We start from the raw sequence: 7,589 nt of genomic DNA, 5'->3' as shown, positions 1-7,589 counted from the left end.
CTTTGAAATATTTTTGCCAATTAATTTCATTTATGTACGTATTTAACTAAAATTTATTGTGTTTATAATTCTTCATTTTTCGATCTATTTGAAATTAATGCGTCCTTTTTTTCTTGCGTCGTTGCATATTGACTTCTCTTTGTGTACACCCTAAAAGTTTGTCAACGCTGTGTCAGCCCTTCCGACGAAATATCAAGTAATCGAAATGTCAGTGGCTTTTGGCGCCATTGGGGATGGCCGAGGGTGTCCGAGAATAGTCAGAGTTCGCCTGTCCAAAGTTTTTTGATCGAAGAGGATAAAACATGCGTTAAAATATCAATAAAGAACGCCTGTCAAATTTATTAAACTGCCGATCCTGCCGATTAGAAATGAAGTTGAGATTTATGGAGTAATTATAAATGCTAATTTAATCGCTAATTTGTCATTGTAGTCCCGAATTTGTTTCATCTGCATATTATAATAGAAAATTATTATTAGCTGAGAATACCTGTTTGCCTTTACGCTGGTATTTATATAAAGCGAGAGGGTTATTTAGGGGGTTGTAAAAAAGAAATAAAAAAAAAATATGTTAAAGTTAATTGCTTAGATTCTGCTAATAAATATTATAAATATTTGAGAATTATGGACACTCCGTTACGATTATCATAACTATAATAGAATAAGAACTAAATGATTTGAAACAAAAAATTAACAATTATATCCTAATATTGAAATGTTTCTTGAATTAATTGTTCTTGAAATATAATGGTATGGAATTGCTTGCGAAAAAAATATTTTTGAAAATAATTTTGTTCGCTATATATTAAAAACGAGAAATAAGTTTCTCAATGAGTTCTATTATTCTCATATCTTGCTTATCTTACTATAGAAAAATTATACTTATTAATTGCTAGTCGCCCGCTTTGTATCTGTATTCGCAGTTGTTGTTTCCCTTCCTGCGTCCGCAGCAATTACGAATGCCTTCACGAGATTTCACGTGTACTGTACAATCTTCTGAGCAAAGGCGAGCACTTTCTTCGTGGCAGCCGAACAATTTCGCGACTGCCTAACCGCCACGTTCTGCGAGAGTGCTTATTCTCGGCTACCACTTGAGGTGGTATTTCTCGCGCTCGTCCGCCGTTAGATCTGTCCGCAGTTAATAATGGCATGACTGTTTGATTTAACGGCGTCATTAGGGACCGTGCCTCTCTCTCTCTCTCTATCTCTCTCTCTCTCTCTCTCTCTCTCTTTCTCTTTCCTTTCTTTCTCTGCTTTCTTCGGTGGGCCTTAAGGACCGCGACGCCATCGTCCACGGCTATTAGCTTTTGCCGCTCTCCTCGAGTAATTGGCCATATTAAATTTAATAATCTGCCGACCGCTAGGCAAGTCTAACCGTTTCCTATTTCGCGCTCTGGTAATCGGTTAGGCGGCCGTTCCAAGTAAGCGAGAATAATTCACGGCGAGCGTGAAGTCACCCCGTCTCTCGAGTGAAGACGAGAAGCGAGAAATCAAGGAGGATTAGGAAGCGAATTTTGGAGAACTTCAAAAGGTAACATCCGTTTTAGAGACGTCTATCTCTCTACGCTTTGTATACCTTGATGTAAATAATGTAAATGAATACACTCAGAGAAAAGAGGTTGCTTCGATTTAAAGAAATTTCGGTTAAATTTGAAAAAATTTCTCTGATTTGTGAAAAAATTTCTTTGATTCTAAAAAATAATGTTTAAATCAAAGAAATTTTTTCATTTAACCGAAATCTCTTTAAATCGAAGCAATCCTTTCTCTGGGTGTACTACATTTGTTGTATGTGAATTTTTTAGCGCGCATATATGTAATTTCAGTTAAATGTGTATGTAAGAGTGTTTGGAGTTGATGAACAAGACGAAAGTGAGACGAAAGCGTTTGAGAATAATTCTTATGCCAAATTTTAGGATTACTTTTTCAAGAATGAACTGTAACCTGTTTTACATCATGTGGAGCGGCATTCGCTGCATATGAATTTTTAAACCGTAAAAAATAATATTTTTCTAAAAATTCATGTGTATGATATGAGATTGCAAAGTCTGTCAAATATGAAATTTTACAGTCAGGAAGATGTAATATTAACGGAGTGTTATTGCATAAAAACTAAATTAGTTTGCGAATAACACCCGTACAGGATTACAGGATTACAGGATTTTATGTCTCCAACAAATTTGCGTCACGCGATATAAATGAATATTGCATTGCATTTATACGAAAAGAGCGGTTTTGCTGAAGTAAGCATTTAAAAATTTAGCGAGATACAAATTTGAAAATATTTTTGTCGGACCATCAAAATAATTCACAGGAATCTCGTGCATAATGCAGCAAAAAGTTTTGACACTTTAACAACGAATTTGAGCGCCCTGTACATATAATTAGCTTTAAATCCAATAAAATTATTTGTATCTAGCTAAGTTTTTGGATATTTCAGCAAAATTGTCTTTCCCTTATATATTTTCAGATTTCTAACTAAATTTTTAAATACTTCAGTAAAATCTTCTTTCCTTGTGGAAATATGCATACGTGAAGTGCACGACTCGAATAATAATGTCAATGTCGCGTGCGACAGGGATATATTGTAAGTATAACATCCGTTTTAGAGACGTCCATTTCTGCTTTGTATATCGCGTTATTTGTGTGCGAAAAGACGATCAGTTTCAGGAATCTGAGATCGAATCTATCGGAAATCCGTGAATACTATAAGCAGCGTTTGCAGCAACGAGGATATTCGCTCGATTCGTATCGGGGGTCGTAATCGGTCGTCGTATCTGACGTTGATTAATGCGACGGCGCGTTCGTACGGAATTGTTAAATCGCGCACATCGTCGCTCCCGCCTAATAGCTCGCGTCTAATTGCGCGTGATTTCGTTGCGCCGCGAGTTACAGCCAGTCACGTAACACGCTCGAGAATGATACGCGCACGTCCGGATGTACGATCAACACGTTCGCCTTCGTCCCGCCGAATATTACTCCTGTGTCACTTTAAGCTTCACGAGAAAGATCCCAAGGCTCGGTTCACTCTCGGTTGTATCTCGACGTTGATTAATGCCGATAGTTTGATACTTAACAATCTGCAATCTGCTTTATAGCTGTTATCAAAATTGATAAAGTGCGGCCGAAAAATCTTTCTCCCATAATTATAGCGGACGTGAAGGAAGTATTCGAGATAACGGGAACTGTAAGTATTTATCACGCTTCGAAATACATCGTGAAAAAGTTTTACGCAGCAATGAAGTTTTACACTACGCGATTTATCTCCATGTCTTGATGCATCGTTAAATGCCAACGTTTCATGAACATTGCAGTTTACCTCAGCAAGGCGAGAGAAGCAAGTTGATACTTATGATTTGATGAATACTGATGACGCTCATGTTCTGCTGAAGTGAACTGTTACGAAACGTTGGCATTTAACGATGTATCAATATACGGAGATAACCTGCGAATAGCGTAGCTTCTTTGAAAACAATATATCCGTGAAAGTCTCTAAAAGTATTAAAGTCTTAAAAAGATTTTAAACAATCTTTTTTTGAAGAAGTGGCGTTACGTTGATATATTTTCAATGTTACATCGAAATATTTCAATATTTGGTATCATTTAAGTTTTTTTTTTAGCTATTAATAATTTTGATTGACAGTTTTAAATCTTTTAAAAAGTATGGATAATTTAAGCAATTTAAAGAAGTATCGCCACGTAAATAACGTTAATTAAAAAATTGTTAGGACGAATAAAATGGCACAAGAAGAAATGTTCACACCGATGGCTGCACACATCGTAAATACACACCGATGCGATAGATTTACATTAGCGGCTGGGAATTTCCGGATTGGAAATTATGAGCGCACTCGTCGAGACGTATCGATCGACTGTTAATTTAGATACGAGAGCCGCGAGATGAAAATTTTAGTTCGAGCTGGTGTAACCGATTAAAACGCCGATTCACGTCGCGTCTTTTGTGAGGAGAGGATTCGTTCTCGCGGATTTGATTTCGCGTCCCATCGAACGGCACTACGTGCGTATTTGTTCGTGTTACGCTGATTAGAGTACCGAGAAACGACGGTTAATTAATTTCCTCTTCTAGAGATAACGCCTTTCGACCGTTCAGACCATTGCGACGTCTCGGTCCGTTTGCTTAATTAAACGACGGCTGTCGAGGGTAAAAATAAGATTGTTTTGGCTACGGTGAGTGTTTTATCTCTCACGCCTTGTATTTTCCAACGCAGGCGTTGTCGGTTTTCTGTAATAGTAGCTTTTACTTTGATGGCTCCAAGTGAGTACTTCCATTTTACGTAAAATTCACGTATAGAAAATGTTATTTTTCTTTAACGAAGTTGCATTTGATTTTCTCTTAACACGAAGATAGAAATTTTCTTCTTAGATTAAGGAAGTTCGGCGCGTTGTGCTTTAGAAATTATTTATTACATCATTAATTCACCTGTTGATGCATTAATCCACGCATCTACATCTTATATTAAAAAGATTATTACGTAATGTTGTAATATAACATAATATCCTTAAGGCATGTGTCTTGAGTTTTCGACATAAATCGCTTGGCAAACGTGGTGATAATCTAAATTAATCTTAGATTACGTGCTTTACAGATCTACTGTTTACTGTATACCGCAACATAATTCGGAACTAAATCGTACATCAGTCGCGTAATAGACGCCAAATCCGAATTAATCCGAGCGTCTCGTCTCAGTCAACATCTCTAAAATCGGCACGTGTGACGAGAAAATTATGCGCGTGTTGGAGGGAAGGATTGTTACGTCCACCCTCTTGCGCACAAGGGAGTTAATAATATCGGCGTGGCACTACCCTTGCGCGACATTAGTTTCGCGACGGAAGCGGATTACGTGAGCCTTTCTCTCTCTCTCTCTCTCTCTCTCTCTCTCGGCGATCAACGTCCGAGCTGCGTATCACCTCTCGGACAGACGGAGGGCGAGGCTGCGTTTAATTTAAGATTAATTCTCGAGATCGCGCAACGTGCTTTATAAAGAGAGCGATTTCTTAGTGTGGCAGAGGTTAACGAGGTAATTTAATGAGGCTTAACGGCGCCATTATGCGAGAGTTAGATGATTGTTCAGTTTGTGCGTGGAAAGAACAGTTTTACTGAAATATTGAAACATTGTTAACTAACTACGGATAGATCTGAAAATAATTTTGATGAATTATCGAAATAATTATGTACGTTTAAGCTGTTTACTTTAAAATGTCAAAATATTTTGCGAATTAATATATATTTAATAATTAATTAAACATTAATTATAGAACTTGTGTAATTGGAAGATTAATTTAGCTTTTTTATGATTGTGCAATAAAACGTATAAAATCCTAAACACGAAATGACTATGATATATAAACTTAATTATTTTTATATAGATAATTCAACTGTGAATTATTTAGGCATTTCGAAGATCTAGCTTTGACCGTCATAGGCTTATACTTAAGTATTTAATTATTTTTTTTCAGTAATTCATTAGTATAAAAAGAATGAGTTGTGAATTATAAATAGGGAAAATACGCCGCGCTGGGATTTACGCCGCAGAAGTCAGAAAAAAATAGAAGGAGTAGAGGTAATTTTTCCGCAATTACTTTGTTACATGCCTTTATATTATATTAGTATTATGATTTCAGTTTCTTACTGTTAATATTAATGAAATTATTGTGAGTTGAATCGATTTGTCACTATGTTGAGTAGCACCATCATAAATTATAATCAACATAAAATGTTTACTGCAGAACGTGCAAAAGACTTTGTGATTATTTCGTGATACATGAATGTAGAGGAATAGTAAAGCATGTTGTATAACAAAATACAAGTACTTTGCTCTTGTATTCTTTGTTTAGTTTGTTGTCTTGTATATCCCACCTGTTTGGGATATACGGCATTTTTAGCAGACGGAATTTATGCCCGAAGTATACAAAGTGGGCAGATTGAATTCAATACACTAAATGCAATAAACGCATTACATGAAATACTATATGTACCTTATGTCACAACACTTGTAATACATGTGGGAAGATTGTAATTATTATTTATTGCTTCATATACATATTTATCATTCCTATTTTTTAATAAAACTTTACAAACGCATTTTATAAGTTATTGTGTCATTTTACGACTTATTTATATGAATTATAATATTTGTGAATTTTTTATGAGCCGTACATATCCCCGCCTCCCCCTATGAGTAGCCATATATGCCACCCCTATGGGACACGGCAAAAATACAAGGGTTTAAAAAAGTTCACTTTTTAATACAAAATATAAATATTTCACATTTCTAATATTTTTTTCATAATATTAGACAGTACAAAGTTCTTACTGATACAGTTCGTTTACTTTATTTTAAACATAGTAAATAATACTTGATAAATTAAGTTTTTGATAAGTGCGGCGTATATACCGGAGTTGCCCTATTTCAGGAAAAACGCATTTTTAAATAATTTCATAAAATATTTAACCTTACATTTTTCTATATCAATGATGATTTATTATTTTTCGTTCTGTTACTTTTTTGACGGAAGCCGAAATAAAACTCGTGCACAGTTCTCTTTATATTTATACAAAAGTAAATATAATATATATCTTTTGAAAATTAGTTAATATATAGCAGGGGTCCTGGGTAATTTGGATGGGTCAGGACCCCCGGAGTCATAAAGGCACGGTCGAACAGCCTGGTTCTCGGCGCACATACACGTGCAACGGGAACATAAACGACCCGGGGGCCGGTCTCGCACTGTTGCCCCATATTATTACATTAATTTTCCCCATTCTCCGCAAACACCCGGCAGATCGACATTAAGATATCTCTCCATGCCCGGGCATACTCGCGCTCGGGATGTGTACTCTGTGCTGGCCTGTATTGTATAGCTATTAGTACTGGCCTAGCTTGATGTGCACTAAATCGCCAAGCTTTTACGATCTCTCACGCTGTACGACTGAATAGTACGTTGCAAATGTATTTCCGTATTTTTTTTTCTATTGTATTTTCTCCTGCTCGGTGCGGATTTGCTCTGAGCGGATTAAACTGCGTTTTAGTGCGGAGTGCGTGATGAATATTTCTTCGTACGCGGGAAATGTAAATTTTCATATTCATGACATTTCTGCCGTAGAGGCGTGTTCATTTTTCTTTTGTATTTATAGTTTCGCGGATATAAAGGTATTATTCTGGCATTAAATTACGCAGCCGACTTCTACACGTTATCGAATGATTGACTTCAGCTACAATGTTTTGAGCTTTTTTTCAACAAATTCGATTGATCAAGGTCTCATGATGGATAATTTAAATAGTAACTTTTAAATATTTGAAATGTTTAATATTGAAATATTTTTATAATATTAGGTGTAGTAAAAAGTCATCACGTATTTTTTAGGTCAAAGTTGTATATACAATATCTTCGTCAATAATGAATGAAATTCAAATTTAAAAAAAGGGTTTTAAAGCTTGAAATCTCTACTTTTAAAAGCTTATCACATTTTTTAAGTTTATATGAGTTTGATAATTTTTACATACCAAAAACTACGAGCTGAAAAAGACGAAAAATTTTCTTCTCACTTTGTGGATTTGTAACGTGTCCAAAAC

This window comes from Trachymyrmex septentrionalis, unplaced genomic scaffold (genome assembly GCF_001594115.1).
Source record: "Trachymyrmex septentrionalis isolate Tsep2-gDNA-1 unplaced genomic scaffold, Tsep1.0 scaffold44, whole genome shotgun sequence".
Classification (NCBI taxonomy): domain Eukaryota; kingdom Metazoa; phylum Arthropoda; class Insecta; order Hymenoptera; family Formicidae; genus Trachymyrmex; species Trachymyrmex septentrionalis.
Note: the sequence above shows the minus strand (reverse complement) of the source record.